Source organism: Camellia sinensis, chromosome 7, assembly GCF_055761805.1.
Source record: "Camellia sinensis isolate YWXY chromosome 7, ASM5576180v1, whole genome shotgun sequence".
NCBI lineage: Eukaryota > Viridiplantae > Streptophyta > Magnoliopsida > Ericales > Theaceae > Camellia > Camellia sinensis.
In genome coordinates this window covers 146627717-146654163 of record NC_138967.1, presented here as the reverse complement: position 1 = coordinate 146654163, position 26447 = coordinate 146627717, and the positions used below count along the sequence as shown (strand labels likewise).

The 26447-nt window shown below is 36.6% G+C and overlaps 1 long non-coding RNA gene across 1 annotated transcript; it reads right to left on the bottom strand.

Annotated features, from left to right (window-relative positions):
• Nucleotides 1-21278: 21278 nt before the first annotated feature.
• On the bottom strand, nucleotides 21279-22015 carry LOC114315329 (uncharacterized). Its single transcript, XR_003647752.2, has 2 exons — nucleotides 21860-22015; nucleotides 21279-21764 (listed from the first exon to the last, which is right to left on the bottom strand). It is a non-coding gene; the product is annotated as an uncharacterized LOC114315329 (long non-coding RNA).
• Nucleotides 22016-26447: the final 4432 nt, after the last annotated feature.

Genomic DNA, 26447 nt, shown 5'->3' with positions numbered 1-26447 from the left:
AATCTTATACCAAAAATTCTTATACAAAACGAGTAAGTGTTCAGAAAAGGTGAAAATGATTTCACAGAAGGCGTAAGTTTTCTGACAAAGGTGTAACTCTTCAGAAATCAGTTACGCCTTTTTCTGAAATTCCTTACGCCTTTCGTGAAAACTTATACATTTTTTGTGACCATTGACACCTTTAGTCATATAATATATTATTTTATTAATTTACCTGGAAAGTGACCTGCTTAGCAGGTCACCAATGTGTAAGTTTTCAAATATTTTGATATAACCCAATACATACAAATGTGTAAATGCAAAATAGAAGGGTGTAAGTGCCTTGCATACCATATGCAAGGCACACATGAGAAAAGTCCTAAAAGGTTTCCAAAAGGTTCATTCCCCGTAATAATGTATTTTACGGTAGTGTTACATGCACCAATTAGTGTACTAACTAGTGTATCAATTAGTGTTATGACATTATTATTGACCCCACCTATTATACAAATGATAAATACCCAAAACCTCTAAAATTATGCCGCATCATCTGTTAGTATACTAGCTAATATATTAATTGGTGCATATAGTATTATTCTGTATCGTATCTCAATTTTACCTCTCATTTAATATGAACAACCATTTTATAAATATTTTTAATTTAAGTAAAATTATATTTTTTAATTGTAAAAATTATGATATTGTATTAAAAAATTCATAAATCACAATGAAAAAATTACAAATAAGTACTATTTTGTTTTGAAAATTATTATTGAGTTATATCAAATTTCAATATTAATAAATAAGCCCTATTTTCTTTTTTATTTTATGAATTATTGTAAAAAAAAGTTCAATTATTCATAATAATATTTTTATTTTATTTTTATTTTTATCATTAAATATGAACCAAAAAATTCATAAATAATTTATTTTACATACAATTTTATAATAAAAATATTTTTAATTGCTGAATTTAAATGAAATTAATTTTAAGTAAGTTAAAATTGTTTATAAAATTATTATTCAATGTTCATATTAAATAAGAAGGGTAAAATTGGGATAAGATACACCATTATAGGGGAATGGACATTTTGGGAATATTTTATAACAAATGGGATTTAATTGTATATATTGAAACTTAATAGGACTCAATAGTAATCTTAAAAGCAAAATAGGACTTATTGATAATTTTTTCATAAAAAAAAAATATCCTTTATCTTGTTTCTTCTCTACGATGTTCACATATTGCTATTTTTCTATAGGGGTTATTGTGAACAATGAACTTGCGAGACTGTCGAAGAATGACAACTTTTGTGCACATCGGAAATTCATGGAGTGGGAATGCTCTTTGAGCTATGATATGAAAGTAAAACTATTTGGACAATATGATGTTTTTGTAATTTGAGTTTGAACTTTGGACAATGTGATGTATTAAGTAGTAAGTAGTAATTGTAGTTTGAACTTCCAAACCCGAATAATTTGAAATTAATGTTTTTTTTTCTTTTTCTCTTTGGAATACTATGAATACGCCAATCATTAGCTAGTGTAATTTTTTTTCCTAATAAATATTATGTTGTATAATTAAAACAAAACTTGAGGAATATGATTTGGATAAGGCTTGTCACATTGCAAATAATTCAACTATAGAAGGATTTGTTCAGAGGTCCAAATTACAGGCTATACATACGAGCACAATGGGGGTGGTCTGGGATTGGAATTTTTTGTTTTTTAGAGCTAGATTTGCAGTAGCCAAATTACGCCCAATACCAAGCCGCGGTAAGACTAAGCTGACATATATATCCTTAATTTGCAGTGAAGCTTGGCTTGGCCTGACCCAGTCTATATCCACCTTACAGTCCCCTACTATGAGCAAAACCCGGTCAATTTTTTGCTCTCAAAAGCAAAAATATCAATACAACAAAAAAAGAAGCCCTTACTTGGGTTAGGTATTTGAGAGGGTAATTTTTGGGAAAAATTGGGCCGAGCTGCGAGTTGGGCTTTGAGGCCCAAAACGCGAAGGACTGAGTAAAAAATGCCGTAAAGGATACTCCGGCCCAGTAGAGCAAGGTTACTCTGGCAAAGTTACTCCGGCAAAGGAGGTGTGATTACTCTGGCTCAAGCAGAGATAGTTACGTCGGCCCAAGGAAGAGTAAAACTACTCCGGTCCGGAGGCAGCTTGGAGTTAGGCGGTCTCAGAGTTAGTCCGGTCGCTGTATGTTCTGTGAAGGCCGATTTCGGAATTAGTCCGGTCGTGACTTACAATGGTTAGGTCGGTCAGAACTTATTACTTGGAAGTTTGATCTAAGCACATCAAGGTTGAACAGGGCAGCCGAAGTAAGGAGTTAGAGGAGAAGACCGAGCTAAGAATAGTTCGGCCCTCTGTGGCTCGGTATAGCCAATTTTACTTCGGTCAAATGGAAGTTCGGCCATAAAGAAAACCATCCCACTTGGTTTAAGCAGTGGGGGAGGGTATAAAAGGATAAGCATTATCCATAGGAGAATGAATCCTAGGAGGACTCTGCATGGAGAAATACAAGTCCTACTAGGATTGTGCCACGGGAAACTTATAAAAGCTCACAAACATCACCTTGGAGGAGGTAATTGAACACAATACTTTTTGAGAACATAAAACTTTGTCTATTTGTCAAGCTTACTGACTTAGGCATCGGAGAGGTTTCCGGCACACACCCGCCGGCTAGCTCACGTTTGTATTTTCAGGTGACAAAGCGACGTCGTACGGAGGAGCGTGGATTTGGTCAACAGGATTATACGAGGAGAATTATTTCCTCCCCGTACAATTGGCGCCGTCTGTGGGAATTTCAGACAAGAACAAAAACCTCTTGACTAAGCTTCTCCTTTTCTCATTCAATGGCTCACATTGAAGACTTGCCGCAGTCCGCCGTCGACGGACTAACTCCAGAAGGGGGCGCAAGGCGTGAAGGATTACCTGCTGTCCCTCCCATGGCGGACTTGGAGCCCCAACAACATAATTCCAGGAGGAGTGGCAGGGGAAGGCGGAATAGCAGCCCTCGTCACTCTCAAAGTCCTGACAGGCAAAGGAGGAGGATTGATCCTCAAGCCCTGGAAGATCGCGTAAAGGAACAAGATGAACTAATTCGAAAGATGGCGGCGGACATGGAGGCTTTGAAACGCCAGATGAAGACTAAAGATGTGGCGACAGGAGAGGGGCGCAAGAACAAGACGCCCCCTCGCCACTCAGAGAATCGTAGTAGGAATACTACACCCTCCCAAGGAGAGAGCAGAAGCCTCAGGACAGGCGACACTCACTCCTTATCTTCAAGGACTCGTCACTCCAGGTCTGAGAGGACGAGATCCGAAAGATCATACACTGAAGGAAGCACGTATTGGCCTTCACATTCACACCAAACCAGATCCAGACAAACAGAGCTGCCCAGGTCATCCGACTTACGAACCGTGCTAGAAGAAAAAGCACGATGCAAGGAGGATGCCAGGGCAAGAGATCCACACCGAGTTTCGGCCTTACAACGGTTGGCTCCTCGGACGCATGGAAGCGTCGAGGTTGGAATGCCAATACCGCGACCGGCCTACGAACCAACGGACAAGGCATTGGCAAGACTACAGACTTCGCCGTTTGTCCCAGCGATCAAAAATGCGCCCCTGCCATCAGGCTTCCTTCAGCCGAAATTCAATACATATGAAGGGAAGACGGACCCGTATTCACACTTAAGCCACTTTCGCCAAGTCATGGCTGTGTACAGGCGAAACGAGGCCTTAATGTGCATACTCTTCCCGTCAAGTCTCGGCGACCTAGGCTTGACTTGGTTCGAGAAACTCCCAGAAGGCAGCATAGCCTCCTGGGCTCAACTGGCGGAAGCGTTCGTAACGAGGTTTCGGACAAATACTAAAACACCGGTGGAGATAGACCAGTTACTCTCCATCGATATGGGTGAAAAAGAGACCCTCAGATCTTACAACAGTCGCTACTGGGAGACATTCAACCAGATTGGAGACTGCCTCACCAATCTAGCCATTGCGCAATATAAAAGAGGCCTACCAGTAGGGAACCGACTAAGGGATTCAATTACCATGACGCCACCCCTCACCATGGAGGCCCTGATGGATAGAGTGCATCAGCAAATCAGGGTAGAAGAGGATGGCGCACGTGCAAAAGCGAAAACTAGTGCAACCACGGTACTAGAAAAGAAGGCCTCAGCAAAGGTCAATACTGTAGATAGGCAGAACAAAAACGGGCGTGGCAGACGAGATAACGGAGAAGACCCAGACAAAAGATGGTTGAGAATCCGCACTGCCATAACAACGGTATTCAAAAAACCAATATATCGGATTCTGAGCGAAATAAAAGACGAGCCATTTGTCAAGTGGCCAGCCAAGCTAGGGGAAGCTCAGAAGAATTACGACGATAGATCACGGTGCACCTTCCACAAAGAAAAGGGGCACCGAACTGAGAATTGCACGCCACTGAGACAGCACTTGGAAGAATTAGTGGCAGCAGGCCACTTGGACAAATACATTGAAGGAGGAGCGCAACCGGCCCCCCAAGATCATAATGACCATCCCAATAGAATGCCAATCGATGCACCACCTCAAGGCATTATCAATGTAATTCATGGAGTTTTTGAACCTGAGCGCGTATGTGAGCTCAGAGGTTCAATCAAGAAGGCTGAGCACTTTAGGGAAGTATTAAGTGCCCAACCTGCCATCAAGAAGGGGAGGACAGAGGCAACAAACGTCATGTCCTTTTCAGATAAGGACTTAGAACGAATTTACTGCCCCCATAATGATGCCCTGGTTGTCACTCTCCGAGTCAAGGATTTTGACGTCAAGCGGATTCTGATTGACCAGGGTAGTTCATGTGAGATCATGTATTACGACACATTCAAACAACTAAAGCTGCAAGACAAAGACTTGGCACCTGCAGTTTCTCCCCTGATTGGATTCAACTCCATGCCAGAGTGGCCTGTCGGCAAAATAATCCTTCCAGTCAGAGCAGGAAGTGTAACAAAACAAGTGGAGTTCTGGGTATTGAAGGTCCCCTCCACCTACAACATCATCCTGGGCAGAACATGGCTGCATGCCATGCGTTCGGTAGCGTCATCATACCATCAGGTAATGCGGTTCCCCAATGACGCCGGTATAATAGAAGAAGTCTATGGCGATCAGATCATGTCAAAACAGTGCTTCGCCACAGCGAATGGAAGCCGAGATGCCAAAGGATACGTTCATTCGGTGGAAGAGCCAGAAAGTAATGAACTATTCGCGGATGTCGGCAAAGAGGCTGATCAGAAAGCGGTGGAAGACTTGGTGGAGGTAAAAATAGATGAGAAGAACCCGGATAAGTTCTTCTTGCTTGGCTCATCGTTGTCCAGCGCTGAGAGATTAGAGGTCTTGGAATTCTTGACCTCTAATATCGAAGTGTTTGCCTGGACACCTTACGACATGCCAGGCATTGATCCAAACTTCATCAGTCACCAACTCAATGTCCACCCATCCGCCAGACCAGTCATTCAACGCACACGCAGATCGGCACTCCACCACGCCGAAATAGTGGCAGAAGAGGTAGGCAACCTGCTGGAGGCAGGAGCAATAAGGGAAGTGCACTACCCAAGGTGGATCTCCAACACAGTCGTAGTGCCAAAAAAGAATGGTAAATGGCGTGTCTGCGTCGACTACAAAACAGTCAACAAGGCGTGCCCAAAAGATAGCTTTCCTCTACCAAGGATAGATCAACTGGTGGACCTAACGGCAGGGCATAACCGTCTTAGCTTCCTGGATGCATACAGAGGCTACCACCAGATCGCCATGCATGAACCAGACCAAGAGGTCACCTCCTTCACAACACCAAGGGGGTTATATTGCTACAGGGTCATGCCCTTTGGCCTAAAGAATAATGGGGCGACATTCCAAAGGATGGTCACCAAGATGTTCGAACCATTGTTAGGCAGAACAATGGAGGCTTACATCGACGACATGGTGGTCAAAAGCAAGGATGAGAATGACCATCTTAAAGACCTAGGCGAGATGTTCCAGATCCTGAAGAAACACAAGCTACGCCTCAATGCGTCCAAATGCGCATTCGGAGTTAGATCTGGCAAATTCTTGGGCTTCCTGGTGACCAACCGAGGTATAGAAGCCGACCCCTCTCAGATCAAAGCAATCCAGGAGTTGGAGAGACCAAACTCAGTCAAAGAAGTGCAGCATCTCACTGGTATGGCGGCTGCACTCAACCGGTTCATAAGCAGATTGTCGGACAGACTACGACCGTTCTTCCAAGCTTTAAAGGCCAAATTTGAGTGGGACGAAGAATGCGACCGAGCTCTGGAAAGCTTGAAGGAATACATGTCTTCCCCACCACTACTTGTTACTCCAGTACCTGGTGAAGAACTCTTTTTGTACCTGGCAGTCTCTCAGCACGCAGTCAGCGCAGTGTTGGTTCGTGCAGAAGGAATACAACACTTGCCCATCTTTGATGTCAGCAAGACATTATTGGGAGCCGAAACAAGGTACTTGCCATTGGAGAAACTAGCATTAGCATTAATGATGGCATCCAGAAAATTAGCGCACTACTTTCACGCCCACACCATTGTCGTCCTCACAGCCTTTCCATTAAAAGCTCTGTTTGAAAGGGCGAACTTTAGTGGGCGAATTTTGAAGTGGGCAGTAGAGTTGGGACAATTCGACATCAAATTCCAACCTAAAACCGCAATAAAAGCCCAATCCTTGGCAGACTTCGTCGCAGAATTTACTCCTGGAAGTCATCATATCTGCCCAGTTAACCTGACTGACACAACCGAACTAGGGACGGAAGTTGACGCCGGAATAGCGCAACCCCTAGTGGAAGGTAGTCCATCAAGCACAAAGGCAGACCATACTAAGGATAACAAGGAAGAGACAAACAAAGGCTCACCAGCAGTTCAAACAGAGGACAAAGGACAGACAGCCAACATGGACCTTGAAGAAAACACCGTTCTTGACCTCACGACATCGTCTGATCCTTCGACTTGCTGGAAACTATTCGTTGGAGAGATGTGGAAGCTCTTTGTGGATGGAGCATCCAACCGACATGGTGCAGGGCTTGGCATAGTCCTCATCTCTCCAGACGGCCTGGTTATAGAGCAAGCAATCAACCTTGGCTTCCCAGCATCCAACAATGAAGCGGAGTATGAGGCACTTCTCGCAGGACTCAAGTCAGCACACTTCATGAAAGCAACCGAAATAATGGTATACAGTGACTCTCTGCTGGTGGTAAACCAAATTTCTGGCGAATACGAAGCAAAGGACGACAGAATGGCCAAGTACCACGAGTTAGTCAGAACGGAGATCAAGAAGTTTGATGTGGTAAGGATAGAACAAATTGGCAGGGAGGAAAACAGCCGAGCGGATGAGCTAGCAGGCCTGGCCTCAATGGCAGATACATCAATCCCTCATCCATTACTCATCGACTTCTTACCAAGACCAAGCATAGAAGACCCCGAAGCAGAAGAAGTATGTTGCACAGAATTAGGCCCTTCTTGGATGGATCCCATCATCCTGTTCCTAAAAGACGGCATCCTACCAGAAGAGAAAAAAGAAGCCAACAGAATAAGGGCAAAGTCGCAGCGATTTTGGCTATCTCCATCTTTGGCATTATACAAGAAGTCGTTCTCTGGGCCTTACCTCAAGTGCGTTCATCCCAGCAAAGTAGAAGCATTCCTGTTTGAAATACATGAAGGGGTGTGTGGAAGTCATCAAGGGGGAAGGTCGCTCGCTTACAGGGCTATTTCGCAAGGATATTGGTGGCCATATATGCAAGCAGACTCAGAGAAATATGTGAAGAAGTGTGAAAAATGCCAGAAATTCGCACACCAAATACATCAACCAGCAAGAGAACTCCTGCCCTTAACCAGCCCATGGCCTTTCGCAATGTGGGGCTTGGACATAGTAGGACCACTTCCAACAGCGCCCGGCGGCAGAAAATTCTTTCTCGCAGCAACAGACTACTTCACAAAGTGGGTGGAAGCAGAAGCATTGGCGTCAATCAAAGAAAAAGATGTGAAGAAGTTTGTTTGGCAGAATATTATCACTCGGTTTGGCATACCAAAAGCACTGATCTCAGACAATGGAACTCAGTTCGACGGCAGAATCTTTAGAAGCTTTTGTGAAGAATACAAGATAGAGTTCTACAATTCCACACCGGCATATCCTCAAGCAAATGGGCAGGCTGAAGCATCAAATAAAGTCGTCCTGGATGGACTAAAGAAAAGGCTAGAGAAAGCAAAAGGCAAGTGGGCGGATGAACTTCCTCACGTCTTATGGGCTTACTGCACCACTCCTCGGCGATCAACTGGAGAAACACCATTCTCCTTAGCCTATGGAATGGAGGCAGTGATCCCACTAGAAGTTGGCCTCCCCACAATTCGAAGCGAAAATTTTGACCCAGACTTGAATGGAGAAGCCATAGCCTTAGAACTCAACCTTGCAGAAGAAAGAAGAGAAAGAGCATTAGTCCACATCGCCTCATACCAACGAGAGTTAATCAGAAAATACAGCAAAAAGGTGCATCCAAGACAATTCAAGATTGGGGATTGGGTACTACGCAAAGTAATGGGAAACACCTTGATCCCAGGAGACGGCAAGTTAGGCCCAAATTGGGAAGGTCCTTATAAGGTGGTCGGTTTAGCAAGCAAATGGGCATACCACCTAGAAGACAAGGATGGCAAGGCAATCCCTAGGCCATGGAATACGGCCAATCTCAAGTTATTTTACTTTTAGTTTTTCTTTTCCAAACATTTGTACTTTTCTCTTCCTTCAATAAAATGAGAAATTCTTTTTTGCACGAATTACTCTTTGTAAAAGTTAGCTTTCAAGACTCGAGTATATTACGAGCATTCTACTCTAAGTTAGCTGGGAAAACTAACTTAGAGGTTGGCTGGAATAAACCAACACCCTTCCTAAGCCCAGGATAAGGATCCGGGCTGCAGGACATTTGGTCGGAATAACCAAACATTATTCTAAGTTAGCTGAAAAAAACTAACCTAGAGGTTGGCTGGAATAAACCAACTCTTGATACTCTTCAGCCGAAGTAAGTGTATGGCTGAAGAGTGGTTGGCTGGAATAAACCAACTCTTGATACTCTTCAGCCGAAGCAAGTGTATGGCTGAAGAGTGGTTGGCTGGAATAAACCAACTCTTGATACTCTTCAGCCGAAGTAAGTGCATGGCTGAAGAGTGGTTGGCTGGAATAAACCAACTCTTGATACTCTTCAGCCGAAGTAAGTGCATGGCTGAAGAGTGGTTGGCTGGAATAAACCAACTCTTGTTACTCTTCAGCCGAAGTAAGTGCATGGCTGAAGAGTGGTTGGCTGGAATAAACCAACTCTTGTTACTCTTCAGCCGAAGTAAGTGCATGGCTGAAGAGTGGTTGGCTGGAATAAACCAACTCTTGTAACTCTTCAGCCGAAGTAAGTGCAAAGCTGAAGAGTGGTTGGCTGGAATAAACCAACTCCTGTAACTCTTCAGCCGAAGTAAGTGCAAAGCTGAAGAGGGGTTGGCTGGAATAAACCAACTCTTGATACTCTTCAGCCGAAGTAAGTGTATGGCTGAAGAGTGGTTGGCTGGAATAAACCAACTCTTGATACTCTTCAGCCGAAGCAAGTGTATGGCTGAAGAGTGGTTGGCTGGAATAAACCAACTCTTGTTACTCTTCAGCCGAAGTAAGTGCATGGCTGAAGAGTGGTTGGCTGGAATAAACCAACTCTTGTTACTCTTCAACCGAAGTAAGTGCATGGCTGAAGAGTGGTTGGCTGGAATAAACCAACTCTTGTTACTCTTCAGCCGAAGTAAGTGCATGGCTGAAGAGTGGTTGGCAGGAATAACCCAACACTTGTTACTCTTCAGCCGAAGTAAGTGTATGGCTGAAGAGTGGTTGGCTGGAATAAACCAAACACTTTGTACTCCTCAGCCGAAGTAAGCATATCGGCTAAGGAGTGGTTGGCTGGTAAGCATAGTTTAAAAAGCCAAAACCGAAATAGAAATTGGAGTAATAGAAGACATTACAAATGCAAGCATACACACAACAACCAGAATAAGAGTTGCGTAAAATTTTCATTCAAAGAGAAGTCATTACATGGGCATACTTCGGTTACAAAGAGAAGAAAAAATTAAGAGAAAAGTTCATCAATTTCAGCATCAAAAGCCGCATCATCACTAACTCGAAGACCGGTCTCAAGAGGAAGCTCACTCTCGGCTGCCATGATTCCTTCGGTTGGAACCACGTCTTCATTCGGCTGTTCGTTAGGATGGTCCTCTACCATGGGTTCCAACCGAAGTGATGGGTCGGCACCAACAACCGGAATGTCTTCAGGAGCAGAGGAGTCATCAGTGTCAGAGTCCTCCAGGAACTCTTGTTGCAAGGCATCTGCATACGCCGCAAGGGACTTCGGTATAAAGTACGCTGGAGGGTCGAAGACCTCGGTCTGTTCATCATGACCGAGCTTCTCCACAGCCACCCTCCAGCCGCACTTGAAGAAAAGCTCCTTGGCGGCGTCGCATTGTTTGACATAGGCCTCCTCTGCATCCTTGAAACCTCGCTTGTACCCCTCCTTTTCGGCCGCCTCCATGTTCTTTTTCAGTTCGTTTATTTCGGCATCTTTTCTCTTCTCAAGCTTCAGCAGCTCACGCAGATATTTGTCTTTCATTACAATGGCCGCTTTTTGCTTCTCCGCTTCAGCCGAGTTAACCAGATCGGCAAGTCGGCCGTTCTCCGCTTGAAGCTCGGTCATTCTCCTTTCGGCCTCCACTAGTTCGGCCGCCTTTGCTTCGGCTTCCGTCATCGCTTGCCTTGTGGTCTTGCGGAGTTCTTGGACTTTCCTATAAGTGATATTGTTCTTTTGCAAGGCCTGGCAAAACAAAGATTTCTTCTCAGCCGAAGTAAAAGTTGGAAAAATTTAGACAGAAAAAACAGACAGAGCTACTTACCAAGATCATGGACTTGGAAGCAGACCGAATTAATTTCATTTCGGTGTTCAGCTGCTTCAAGTGGTGCTCCATGTCCTTGGGGAGGCACACACTTTTGGCCAGGTTAAAGGCCAGTTGGTGGTCTTTTTCAGCTACGACCGAGTCAGTGGCTTTGATGTTTCGGTCGTTGAAGGTCAGCGGCGGAGCCCACTTCGGAGATTCAGCTCGGTCAGTTTGCTCCGGTTGAGGGGAAGGTTGAGGGCTCTGGGGGATGGATTCAACCTCATCGACAAGTTGCTGTTCGGTCGATGTAGGTCGGGCGCGTTTGGAAGGGCGAGATGTAGAAGGCTGCTGAGAAGGGAGGGCTACAACGGCAGGCTGCGCCTCGACGGATGGCTGTACTTCGGCTCTGGTCGTTGAAGTTAAAAGGGCCCTGACTCTGCTCTTCTTTGCCATTTCTTCCTCAGCAGTTAATGGAACAAGTCTTATTTCGGGCAAAGTTGGGTCCGGTTCTGGTGCTTCCTCAAGAAGGAAATCGGTTACCCTTGCTTTTCGGCGACCGCTGTACCGGTAGGTCGGCTCGAAGTTCAGAAGCTTAGCCCAACTTCTTTCTTTAATCCGTAGTGCGGCTCGCAAAACCGCAAGGTTGGGATAGCTATAGAGGGAATGGAGGTGGGCGAAATCTGCAAAAAAGAAGAAGTGTTAGTTCGGGCAGTAGATTAAAAAACCGAGATAACATACAGGGAACAAGACCGAAGTTAAATTACCAGGCTCTCCCATTTTCCAATTTATAGGACGGCCAGGAATTTGGGCTTGAAAATCCTCAAAATTCCCAGAGACCCAGAAGAAGTCATCGTCATTAAGGTCTTTGTCCGGGGTGTGCTTAACAATCTTCTCTCGGCGGCGACGGATCCTAAGGTAGTAGACCCATCCAGCATCTTTCGAGCCGATGGAATATTGATGGAATATTTCGGCAAGGCCAAGGTTTAAACCGGTTTGGTGGTTTAGTGCGGCTATTCCCATAATAATACGGTATGTATTGGTGGACAGTTGGGTGGGGCATAACCTAGTTTGTCTAAGGAACTCACAGATCAACGGTTGTACAGGAAACCGTAGTCCGGTCTCAATTATGGATTGAAGAGTAAAAGGAACGAAACCTTCGTTGTCCCATGGAATGACGTCCTTTTTTGCTAAAGTCAAATGAACGTCATCCGGTATATCATAGTCCTTTCTGAATTCGGCCATCCCACCAGGGGTCTCAACTAAATACCTATACTTACCCATTCGTTGTATAAATTAACGAATAAGTTATTTCGGTGCGGTAATCGTGCCCAGAAGCTCGGTTGAGCGCACACAGGAGTGCCTGGGTAACCTAAGTCTGCAAAGTAAAAAACAGGGGGTTAAAGCACTGATCAGTGGACCGTGCTACAATTTAAAAGCAAGGTATAAGAGCCCTACTTCAGCCTCAAATTAGCTGGTTCTATCTCGGTTCATCTAAAGGTTTGGCAGCTCGGTTTGAGCAGTTTGCTCGGTAGACCGGTTTAACGCCTAGGGGCAGCTTTCCGAGTTCGGTCTAAAAGACTAAGAGAGCTGGTTTAGCCCCAAGGCCTAAAACGGCTGCAATAAGATTAGAGTTACTTCGGTTAAGCCTTTGGGGGTGGCTTTCTGCGTTCGGTCTAGGAACCAAGAGAGCCGACTTGGCCCCAAAAGCTTAGTTCGGTTGACCACCGAGGTTCCTAGTTTGCTATGTTCAAAACTTGGTGATCTTATTTCGGCTAAAGCGAGTTCGGTTATTGACTACAAAGATCCATCTATTTGGGGGCAAACAGGATCCTAGTTCGGTTTCTATGTGATTTTGGATCTAAAAGTGGTTTTCTACATAACAGTTCATACACACATGGAGTTCTACTGGTTTTTTCATAAAAGTACGAAAGTAAAGCAACAAATGGAGAAAAATGTTTGCAAAAAACATACAAAACATGGAAAGTAAAGTACGAAAACATAGAAAGCAAGATGGTTAGATTTTCTTACCAGAGAAGAGAGAAAGAAGACTGGAGTCGGAAACAGTGGCAGCAAGTAAAGAACTCAAGCTTGGGTATGGAAGGAGTAGAGGCACAGAAAGAAGATGAAAACAGTAGAGTAAGTGATTCAAGAAGTAGAAAGGTTGTTTTGTGAAAGAAGGGAGAGAAAAAGGCGGCAAAAAGAGGCGGGAACAGTACAAAATTTCTGAAGGGCGGCATGACAGTTGGCCGCAGCTTATCAGAGCTTGCCACGTGTCACTGGAATGGGAAGCGTTACAGTCGCTGTGATTGAAGGGACGTTTTGACCGGACATAGTGATACCCGAGGTAAAATTAGCTCGGTTGGAGAGCCTGAGGGTAATTCGCTCGGTTGGAGAGGCTAAAGGGTTTTTAGCTCGGCTGGAAAGGCTTAATAAACTCTAGCTCGGCCAGTAGACTGATAATCCCAATCATGCTGCGCAGATGGAATTAAGGGGCAATTGAGAGGGTAATTTTTGGGAAAAATTGGGCCGAGCTGCGAGTTGGGCTTTGAGGCCCAAAACGCGAAGGACTGAGTAAAAAAGGCCGTAAACGATACTCCGGCTCAGTAGAGCAAGGTTACTCCGGCAAAGTTACTCCGGCAAAGGAGGTGTGATTACTCCGGCTCAAGCAAAGATAGTTACGTCGGCCCAAGGAAGAGTAAAACTACTCCGGTCCGGAGGCAGCTCGGAGTTAGGCGGTCTCGGAGTTAGTCCGGTCGCTGTATGTTCTGTGAAGGCCGGTTTCGGAATTAGTCCGGTCGTGACTTACAATGGTTAGGTCGGTCAGAACTTATTACTTGGAAGTTTGATCTAAGCACATCAAGGTTGAACAGGGCAGCCGAAGTAAGGAGTTAGAGGAGAAGACCGAGCTAAGAATAGTTCGGCCCTCTGTGGCTCGGTATAGCCAATTTTACTTCGGTCAAATGGAAGTTCGGCCATAAAGAAAACCATCCCACTTGGTTTAAGCAGTGGGGGAGGGTATAAAAGGATAAGCATTATCCATAGGAGAATGAATCCTAGGAGGACTCTGCATGGAGAAATACAAGTCCTACTAGGATTGTGCCACGGGAAACTTATAAAAGCTCACAAGCATCACCTTGGAGGAGGTAATTGAACACAATACTTTTTGAGAACATAAAACTTTGTCTATTTGTCAAGCTTACTGACTTAGGCATCGGAGAGGTTTCCGGCACACACCCGCCGGCTAGCTCACGTTTGTATTTTCAGGTGACAAAGCGACGTCGTACGGAGGAGCGTGGATTTGGTCAACAGGATTATACGAGGAGAATTATTTCCTCCCCGTACAGTATTGCTAACAAGGCAGGTAATTGTAGAAGAAATTGTAGCAAAATGCGTAAAAATAACATGCCAAATTGAGCAACTAGTAGAATTTTACATGATGTTCCCATGGCACAAACCAAGGAGGCACAAACGTAACATGGTAAATCTTTTGGTTGTCTCTCAAATCAACAAATTAGGCAGGGTAGACTTCCAAGTGAGCGCCCAAAATTAAATTAAGAATATCAAAATCGATACGGGAAAGACCTCCCCATTTTTTTTAAGATGAGAACAATCTGGAGAAAGAGCAAGAAAATGTGGCTTTAGCAGTTTTTTTTTTTTAGATAGTGTACTAGAGATGCAAAAATAAAAATAAATTGTAATCGTGTTCACAATAGAAAGATAAAAGAAACCGCTAGGGATCCACACCCATGACATAAGGAGTAGACCTGGTAGAGGTCTAACTTTGAGTTACCATAGATTGGCAACTTAAAAAAAAGAATTCAGGCAAGACTTCAGTCAATAAATGGGTTCACATAACTTTTTTTAAATTTTTTTGTACGTCCCTACAAAAAAGTATAAGGGGTTACTCGTTAGGAGTTCGGATCCTCTCCAGTGCTTCCTCAGGGGATGGTCAGATTGGGCCACATCACCCACTTAACAATAGGTGGCTCAGATTGCTTCAGTAAAAAGGAAAAAAAAAATTCAAAATTTCCCCAAAACAGAGTCCTTTTCTCTCCTTAGGAAGTCAAACTCCATGAAGGAAGAGGAAAATAACAGAGAAGAGGAAGATGACGACCACCACCACGTACACCAGCGGTAGCAGAGGCAGAGGCGGCCATACCCAAATCCTTGAGATGGAGAAGGATTTCCATGGAAGCAATAAGAAACTTCACATGGAAGCATTTCCAATGGAAGCAATTGAAAAACAAAAAATCACAATCATTTTTTTTTTCTCATCTCTTCACACGACCTAAACAAAAATGCCATTTTAATTGCATTTGATGTATCGATGATATATCATTTAATATGTAATTTTTAATATAAAAATTTAGTCATCTTACCATTACTCTTCAACACAAATCACACGGCCCGTTCTTTATTTTCTCACGGTATAAAGACTTTCTCCTTACCCAAAAGAGACCAATGAAAACTTTCACGCACCATTTGGCGAGTTTCTCGCCATCATCATATTAATATATATCGGAGAAATTCTATTAATAAAAAAATATAAGATAACTTTCAAATGCATTACCTAATATTTGCTTAAAATATAATTTGTTCCATGTAATTTTGAAAATTACATCCCTCTTGTTCAAGTTTTTGAAATTTTTTTCAAGTGTCAACCAAATGCAAAAAAATATATATATATATATATATATTTTGTCTAAAATCAATTTAAAAGAAAAATATTTTACATCAAAACAAATGAAGCCTTGAAACAAAAATATTTTATTGCTTAAAAGAAAAATTTTGATTCAATAAAGTCTCATTTCATGATTTTTTTAGTGAGCTAAAGATACTTATTTGAAAATGATAAATGTGTTCAAAAGGTAGTGAGTAAAAATTAAGTTTGTAAAATTGACTTACAGAATTTTAAAGGTAAGTTTCTTTTAGAAAAATGACGGAAAAAATATTTTTCTTAATTTTTTTTTTACTTTTTGTTTAACCAAACAGCGAAAAATGAGTAAAATATTTTATGTCAAAACAAATAGAACCTAAATATGGTAGTTCACTAAAAAGTCATAAATGACACTTTATTTAATCAAAATTTCTCTTTTAGACAATAAAAAGTTTTTGTTTCATGTGTCAACCAAACAGTGAAAAACAAAAATAAAAATATATTTTTTTTTTGTATAAAATCAATTTATAAGAAAAATATTTTTTTTATGTAAAATATTTTATGTCGAAATAAACAAAATCTTAGTAAAAATATACAAACGTACTGAGAACAAATATACAGACATAATTAAAGAACTCGTGAGTCATAATTAAAATTCAGAGAACAAATCTTTCATAAAAAAATAAAAAAATAAAAGTATTCATTCATTTTACAAATCAATCGACTAACGTATGTGAAGGCTAATTGAAAATTCTGAGATTTTAATCCCTCCTTTCAAAATCTTTATAACAAAAAAAAGAAAAAGAAAAAAAGAAGTAACAAATCGGTTCAATTTGATATAATTCTTTTAAGCTGTAATCCGTAAACTAAATTACAATCAATGGTTCTTGATTATTTAGGCTCATAACCAAACTGTCTTATGAAAAAATACATAAAATTGTGTAATTTGAATCAATCCAGATCGATTTATCAGTTCCATATTTTTTATACTCTTTGATGCAAACTGGTTACAAAATTTTGCAAGTAAGTTTGGCAACAAAGTTGATGTTAATGAGTTAACATATGTATCTTCTATTCAAGATAATAAATTCAAGACTAAAATTTTATGAAAAAAAAAATCAACGTAAATTATATTGATCTCTTCTAAGATTTAAAAAAATATAATAAATTTTAGAATTTTACCATAATTACATTGAGTTCTCTTAAAATTTTAATTCACAAAACATATAATCTCATTTTAATCAATAATTTGATACTTACATGGATGAAAAAAATGATGTTGTCATCTCTTTTATACGTCTATTTTATCTTGTTTATCTTTGTATTTTCACGCTATCTAAAAAAAAAAAAAAATCTTTGTATTTTCATATTATCTGTAGGGATGGCAATGGATAACCTACCCTGTGGGTATCCATGGAGACCCAACCCAAATACATGGGTTTTCCCCTCTTTTGCTTATCCATTGGGTAGGGTAAGTGATATTCTTTAAATATCCACAGGGGATGGGTTGGGAATGGGTACCCACTAATTTCCCCATATGTTTTTTTTTTTTTTTTTTTTTTTTTTTTTTTTTTTTTTTTAAGATTCACAACCAAAACTAAATATACATTCAATCTTTTTATTTATTTATTTATTTTTTCAGGTTCACAACCATTTTTTTTTTTTTTTTAAGATCCACAACCAAAGCTAAATATACCTTCAATCTTTTTTTTATTATTATTATTTTTAAGGTTCACAACCATTTTTTTTTTAATTTTTAAGATTCAGAACCAAAGCTAAATATACATTTAATCTTTTTTCTTTTTTTTTTATTATTTTTTTTTAAGGTTCACAACCAATTTTATTTTATTTTTTTATTTTTTTTAAGATTCACGACCAAACCTAAATATATATTTAATCTTTTTTCTTTTTTTAAATTTTTTTTTTTTTTAAGGTTCACAACCAATTTTTTTTTTTTTTTTTTTTTTTAAGATTCACAACTAAAGCTATACATTCAATCTTATTTTATTTTATTTGGCTCAACAATAAAATCAAATACACATTAATTAACATTGTCACATTATTCTTGTCAAATTTTATGCACATCTAGAATTTTTTAAATTTATTTTAAAAAATTAAGGACACTGTCTAGTATAGGTTTCGGTTTGCTTTTCTATGTTATTTTATTTTGTTGTGTATTGTAATTTTCAGAATGGTTTGCTTGTTCTGAAATTTCAATTAACGAGTATGAATCTATTTGTTTTATGTTATCACACAATTTATACAACATATATATATATATATATGAATGTATTTGAAAATAAGAAAATTGTAGAGAATTAAAACAAGCATGAGTCGTGATTGGATAGAAATGATGGGTACAAAGATTTATTTGCTAGAAAAATAAAAGGGGAATACAAAGTCTTACTAAATAATTTTTTTTAAATTAAAAGAATTTTTCTTAGTTATGAACAGATTTAACTGAAATCAGCTTATTTCCCAATGTTATGCTTCATTTATTTAGATAGAAAATATTTTTTATAAAAAAAATTAAAAATATATTTTTTTATATTTGGTGGTGGTGGTGATGGAACGAAGGTGAAAGTAGAGATTGTTACATAGTGATGGCGGCAGTGATGATGGTAGTGGCTATGGTGATGGTAGTGTGACAGTGAAAGTGAGAATAGTGGTGATGATGTTGTGAAATTAGTAAAAATTTAATTGAAAAAATATTTTTTGTTTTTTAAAAGTAACAAACAACAAAATTCGTGGGGGACTAAAGGAAGAAGATGGAGGATGGATTGGGTGTGGTAGTGCATAGATATCTTAAAATGAGTGGTTCAGATTTATTAAAGGTATATTTAGATTTTGGATAAATTAAAATGAATGGTTCAAATTTGCTAAGATATCTCAAAATTATATATTTGATTATTATAAAAAAAACTTTTTAATTAATTAATTAATGTGTATTTGATTTTGTTGTTGAACCAAATAAAATAAAATAAGATTGAATGTATATTTAGTTTTTGTTGTGAACCTTAAAAAAATAAAAAATAAATAAAAAAATAAGTTGTTAACATTAAATATATTAAAAAAGAAAAAAAAAAAGATTGAAGGTATATTTAGCTAAAACCTTTATAAAAAAAAAAAGAAAAAAAAGAAGGTTGTTAACATTAAATATATTAAAAAAGAAAGAAAAAAGATTGAAAGTATATTTAACTTTTGTTGTGAACCTTAAAAAAAAAAAAAAAAAAAGTTGTTAACATTAAATATATTAAAAAAGAAAGAAAAATGATTGAAGGTATATTTAGCTAAAACCTTTATAAAAAAAGAAAAAAAAGAAGGTTGTTAACATTAAATATATTAAAAAAGAAAGAAAAAAGATTGGAAGTATATTTAACTTTTGTTGTGAACCTTAAAAAAAATAAAAAAAAATAAAAAAAAGTTGTTAACATTAAATATATTAAAAAAGAAATAAAAATGATTGAAGGTATATTTAGCTAAAACCTTTATAAAAAAAAAAAAGAAAAAAAAAGAAGGTTGTTAACATTAAATATATTAAAAAAGAAAGAAAAAAGATTGAAGGTATATTTAGCGAAAACCTTTATAAAAAAAAAAAAAAAAAAAAGAAGGTTGTTAACATTAAATATATTAAAAAAGAAAGAAAAAAGATTTAAGGTATATTTAGTTTTTGTTGTGAACCTTAAAAAAAAAAAAAAAATGGTTGTTAACATTAAATATAAAAAATAAAAATGGGGATTAAAGTGGGTTGGGGAAAATCCATACCCATTAAAAAATTGGGAGGGTGGTACCCATGGGGAATGGGAAATGGGGAATGAGAAAAATTTATTATAGGGGAATGGGGATGGAGAATTAATATCCACCCCATTGCCCCCCATTGCCATTCCTAATTATCTGCATTAGTTCCAATTGATTTAACCTTACCAAAAAGAAATTATGTCAAAATTATAAGAATCGCTGTATTTTTATACTGTTAGGTAAGTTTTTAGCATTATTGAACTGTATATACAATGCTTTTGTGATCTATTTTAGATTAAGTAATGTGACTAGCTTGTATTTATGGAAAAGACAAACAAAACATTACCCAAATAATGCACGTAACTTGCAAAGGCATGTTATTAATTTTTCTTCATCGAATGACTGTAGGTATTCTTTGGACTAACTTAAAGCCTAACAAAACTCTAAGAAGTTGGTTGATTTTTTGACTTTTTGGTTTTTTTGGCTATTTTAGTCTAGGCTAAAAAGCTTAGTTTGGAAAAAGTTTTTTAGTTTTTTGGCTTCTTTGACTTTTTTTTGTGAGAGAAGAGTATAATGATTATGGGTTGGATGTGATATTTTGTTGGTTGTGGCTAAAATAGTCTATTTTGTCTTTTGTGGCTAAAATAGCCAAAAAAAACCTACAAACCTTCTCCCCAAACGGTTCCTAAGTCTGCCTCCATCATCCCTAACAAAAGGTCCGTTTGGTAGAGCTGTAGGAAAGTGATTATAGCTTATAGCTTATAACTGTGAACATAAGCTGATTTTTGACTTATAAATTAAGTTTCTCCTCCCTCACTCAAAGAATAAGTTGATTTTTGACTTACAAAAAGCTATAAGTTGTATTGTTAAGCTAAATCAAAACATCAAAATAGCTTAAATTAAGCTAAAAGCTGAAATAAGCTGGAAATAAGCTCTACCAAATAGGGCTATAATCTATCAAAAAAACGTCCACTTTATTTTCTCTGTGTTTATTTTATTGTCATTGCATTCCCCTATCTCCCTTACCTTTGTTGTATCAATGAGGACAGAGGAGTTGATGCGGCTAAGAAAGGAGTTGGATGAGGAAGGAATCAAATTTATTTTGGAACCTAGGATTTTTAGGAATTAATATGGTATTAGGTTATGATGCTTTCCTAATAAAGTTGCTTTTATTTATTCAAAAAAAAAAGTATTAAGTTATTATTAAAGATTTTATTAATATTTGGTTTCCTATCTATCAATATATATTTTCCTATATTTGATTACGTTTGTGTCTTATAAATCAAGAGTGAGGCCACTTTCTCCTTATCCTTTCCGTGTAGTTAAATGAATAGATCTGTTAGTTTGTTTCTTGACCACCTTTTCTTTTTTCTTTTGATTGGCACCAGGGTGTCCGGATCAAAACCCGACTAATCCCCAAGGAAGCACGAGCCCTCGGCAATAAATTCCCCGCAAATGCAGCACAGTTAATTCAAGGATTTTCCCCAGTCCGATGACCCCAAGGAATTATTAGCACCTAAGAGGTTTTGATCCCTGAACTTTGGAGGGAGCACACTCCCAACACGCATGGCCTTGCCACCAGGCCAACCCCTTGGGGTTTAGTTTGTTTCTTAACTACTTGCTAAGACAATATTTCCTTGTATGTTTTCTATAGGGGTTATTATGAAATTGAAAGGTTGTTGAACGAAGACACGTTTTGTGCATGTTAGCATGTCATGCAGTTTCTTTGAGCTATGATTAGTTTTCATATGGCTTCAAGGTTGTGTAGTTTGAACATTTTGGGTATATATTTGTAGAAACATGTTATGAAATTATGATTGTACGCTTCGCAATCTTTGACCTTCATCAAATTTACTGAGTCACTATAAATCACCCAAGTTATTTTCCAAACAGTAGAATTATCCAGGATTACAAAACACACTTTAGTAGAAAATAATGGCACAGCAGTAGAGAATGACAAACATATATGCATATAATTTAATCCTTCATCCTGTTTTCCAATCAACATATACTATCCTTATACACACATACATCAGAAGAAAGCGGTACAACGTTCAATCCAATAGCAGTACATTCAATCCAACAGTAGAAAATGGAGTCAGAGAAAGTGTGAAGATTTGCCTAATTGATGTGTTCCATAGAACCAAATTGATTTGGCATACAAATAAAATAAAAAAAAGATTCCATTAAGCACAACAAGCCATTACATGAACCCACAATGTCCAATGATTTTAGAAAGTCGTGAAATGGGGATTGAAGAAGCTCCATATACTTATCATCGCCAAAGGTTTCGTCATCAAAACATGAAATGTAGTGCTCTTGATTCTGAGATTCGTACTTGATGACCAAATGGCGAAGATTGTGCTGATGAAACTTGGGTTGGTAATTAAGTAATACCAACAATCTTGAACCAACAACCCATCACATGAACCAACAATCTTGAACAATTCGTCCTAGTTTGTGAGTGTGATTTAATTTAGTTCGATTGAAGTGTGTGGTGATGAAGCTTGGGTTGGTAATCAAGTAATACCAAGATTTGGAGACTGACCTGAATCGAAGCAGAGACTTCACTGGTAGTGTTGCAAGCAAGGATCTCCATCAAGACTTCGTCAGGTATGTAATCCGACACTGTTTTCTTCTGTTTCTCTCCTCAGCTTCTTGCACACTTCAGAGAAGATTTCTCCTTTTCTTTTTTTTGTTTTCCCTTTTTCTAACAGACAGTTGAGAGAAGATTCAGACCTAAATGTTTTGTTTAATTTTCAGAAATTGTTTTCAGAATTAATTTTTTGGGATAACTAAAAAAAAATTGAAGGTTTTAGTTTTGAAACAAAATAAAATTTTAATTTTATCATAAATCATCTCTTGATTTGTTTTTAATTTAAATTATTAGTTTATTTTTGTTAAGTAAAATCAATGAAAAAATAATAATTTGGTTATTAAACTCAATCTAATTATACATAAAATGTTTAAATATTCTTCTTGTTGAGTTTAATAACAAAAATACTCGTTTTTTCATCAATTTTAAGTAAATAATATAGGTAAATGTTTAGATTAAAAACAAATCAAATATTTAAGATTTAAATTGTTAAAATTAAAAATTAAAATTTATTTTGTTATAAGACTCAAATTTTAGATTTTTTTTAATAATTTTTTATATTTTCCATACCTTTATAGTATTGATGACATATATCATTTAGGCTTCGTTTGGGGATTACATATTTTAGTTAAGAAGTCAAAAAGTCACTATAAGTTATCACATCACTCTCTTTACTTTTCTACACATATTTTCGTAAAAAATCAAAAAGTTACTAAGGCCTCGTTTGGGAAGGGCCGGTTTAGCCAAAAAGGCCAAAAAGTTACTAAAAAATTCAAAAAGCCAACAACTCATACCAAAAAGTCAAAGATTCTCTTTTCTCTCTACTTTTTACACATCTTTTCATAAAAAGCCAAAAAGTCATCCCAAACACAAAAGTTTTTTTTAGTTCATATTTTAGCCAAATAGTCAAAAAGTTACTAAATTAGCCTGTTCCCAAACGGGGCCTAAGGGCTCGTTTGGGAAGTGGGTTGGCTTTTTGACTTTTTGACTTTTTTAGCCTGGGGCTAAAAAGTCTCTTTTGGGATAGACTTTTTGGCTTTTTTAACTTTTTGTAAGAGAAAGAATATAATGATTATAGATTAGATGTGATATTTTGTCTTATTAAGTTAAAAAACCTATTTTATACTTTTATGATTAAAATAACCCCTAACCTAACCCAACCCTTCTTTCCAAACGAGTTCCAAAATAACGTGTTTCCAAACAAGGTCTTGGTAGGCAACTTTTCTTTTTCTTTTTCTTTTTTTTTCTTTTTTTTCTCTCTCAGTGGCTTGGCAACCACCTAAATAAACAACTTATTTGCTTACTATAAATAGTCACATGACCTTTAATTTTTCTATATATTTTTTTTTTTATAAAATGTCAAAAAATCAACAAATCCCAAATCACTAGGGTTATTTACATGAACATCTCTTAAACTATTGAAAAATGTATAAATTGACCTGCCAAATTATTAAGAAATATCACTTTATCCCATAAAATATAAAATCGTACAGATTAGACCTCTAACAAAAAGAGTCAAAGTGAAACGCACTAATAATTTAAGGAATCTATTTGTACGTTTTTATAATTTATGAGTAAAATAATATTTTTCAATAATTTTAAAAAGTCAATTTGTACATTTTTATAATTTAAAAAGTTAAAAGTAATATTTTTTAATAATTTAAGAGGTATTTATATAAATAATACTAATATTAATTTGATCGTCTTAGCTTTATTCTCCAACACAAGTCACATGCCAGGTTCTTTTCTTTCCAGTGGTATGAAGAGTTTATTACCTTATCCATGTGGCTATGGGAAACTGGGAAATCACCTGGAGAGGACAACAATGAAAACTTGCACTTGCAGACACCACCCCGCACTAACGCTAAACAAATCCCGGGTCGGACTGGATTGAAGCCGAATTTACATTTAAGAGAATATGTCATTTGATTTGATTTATATTGGGTCTAATCTATTCATCTCAAGTTTGATTTAAAAAAAAAAAAATTAAATCTTTTGTCCGGCCACTAAACCAAATAAATATAAGCTATTACTTTCTAATTTTTTTTTCCCATTTTGAATGGATATTGAATTATTTATATTCTTTTGTTTATTATTTGGATTAAAATGTTAACAAAATTCAATGATAAAATAAATATAATTTTTTACAAACATTTCAATTTAAACCCTATAATGAAAAAGTATATACATATATTTTGCCTATATTTTTTCTACTTTATTTTATAAATTGGTGAGCCAGGTTGGGTCGGGCAAAAAATTTTAGTCCAATCCAACCCTATGGGTAAAATAATTTTTTCAAACTCTATGGGTGTATTTGATTGGACGGACTGGATAAGGGGGATTAGAATCCATCGGACATGAGTCCTGGGATTGTGAATCCCCGAACTATTTGGTTGGATTGGATATGTATCATGCGTTTGCTTTTTCATGGGATTAGATGTCTGGAAAAGATTATTTTTAGTGAATTCAACATTTGGTTGGACGGACTGGATAGGATAAATGAACAAAGGACTATTTTACCCTTTTTCAATTATTTACTAAGTAATAGCAATATTAAACATATCTTTAATATTTTAATTATTTTTAGCTAGATTAAATAAAAATTTATTTTATTTTATTTTTTACACAATTAAATAAATTTATTTTTTTTAAATAAATAAATAAAATATCAATAAAAATTTTAAATAAATTTATTTTTAAAAATAATAATAATTAAACAATGAAATTAAATAAAAACATCTATTAACATTTAAATAATGAAATTAAATAAAATATAAACAAAATTTTAAAATAAAATATCTATAAAAAATTATTTATAAATAAATAAATAAAACATCAATAAAAAGTTAAATAAAATTATTTTATTTTTAAATTGAGACATTTAAATTTTATTGAATTTTATTAAATATAATACATAATTAAATAGTAGAGGGTCAAAATGGTCATTTTACCACCTAATCCCAACAGTAAATAATCCTCCCAAAATTATCCCACACCCCCCCTAGGATAATATAATCTCCCATAAGGGGATAAAGAGTCCGACCGGACTCTATGTCCGACGGACTAAAGAAAAAACAAACATCGGATTGAATTTACTGTGCGGATTACAATCCGCACAGTAAATAATCCTCCCCTTTATCCCCCCAATCAAATTTGTTTGGACGGACTGGATAAAGGGGAATTGGAATCCACCGGACTATTAGTTTTGAGATACATTGTCCTCGGACTATTTGGTTGGACTGGATTTATATCTCATATTTGTTTAGTTATGGGATTAAATGTTAGGAAAAGTCTATTTGGTTGGATAGAATATGAATTCTATGTTTGTTTGGGATATTATGGAGAATGATAAATGTTCAAATGACTATTTTACCATTTTCAATTATTTACTAAGTAATAGCAATATTAAACATATCTTTAATATTTTAATTATTTTTAGCTAGATTAAATAAAATTTTATTTTATTTTATTTTTTACACAATTAAATAAAAAAAAATTAAGTTAAATAAATAAAATATCAATAAAAATATATGTTATTTTTTTAATTAAAATTTTAAATAAATTTATTTTAAAAAATAATAATAATTAAATAATAAAATTAAATAAAACATCTATTAAAATTTAAATAATGAAATTAAATAAAATATAAACAAAATTTTAAAAAAAAAATATCAATAAAAAATTATTTTAAAAAATTAAATAAATAAAACATCAATAAAAATATTTTATTTTTAAATTGAGACATTTAAATTTTATTAAATTTTACTAAATATAATACATAATTACATAGTAGATGGTCAAAATGGTCATTTCATCACTTAATCTCATATCCACCCTTATTTCCCCATTTGTATCCCACCCCCCCATGAAACACAATAGTCCAATAGTTATGAGACTAATAGTTCGATGTAAAAATTTTAAACTAAATAACGAATTATTAATCTGAATAGACTAAGTCCAATCTGATGGCTTGATCCCTCCAAACAAACACTACCTAAGAATATTGGACTGAGCTAGACAAGTTAGGTGCACTAACAGGCCAATGGTCACCCCTACCGCACAACACACTTTCAAAATATATATATATATATATATATATATATATATATATCATATGCACTTTCATCGGGCCAACTATGACATTTTGAGACTCAAAATGAACTCTCAATAAGAAACCTTTCATACATTTAAAAAAAAAAAAAATTAGGTATTCATTTTTTTTTTTTTTTTTTTTAACAATGCTTACAAAAAGGTTACTTTCATACATAATTATTAGATTTTGCTTAAATATATATATAAAAATTAAGAAAAATGATCAAAATAATCTGAACTCAATAAAAAGTGAACAAACAAAATATCACTTAAAAATCACTATTCTTACATTTTTAATTGCAAAATTACTAATCAAACTTACATGGTGCAACTTATCAACAAAATCATTTTTAAAGGATAAAATTGCTAATTTAGTTAATCTTTCTTATGACATAGTTGATTGAATGTTATATCCATCAACTTTAAATTCGAAAATAATTTTTTTAGA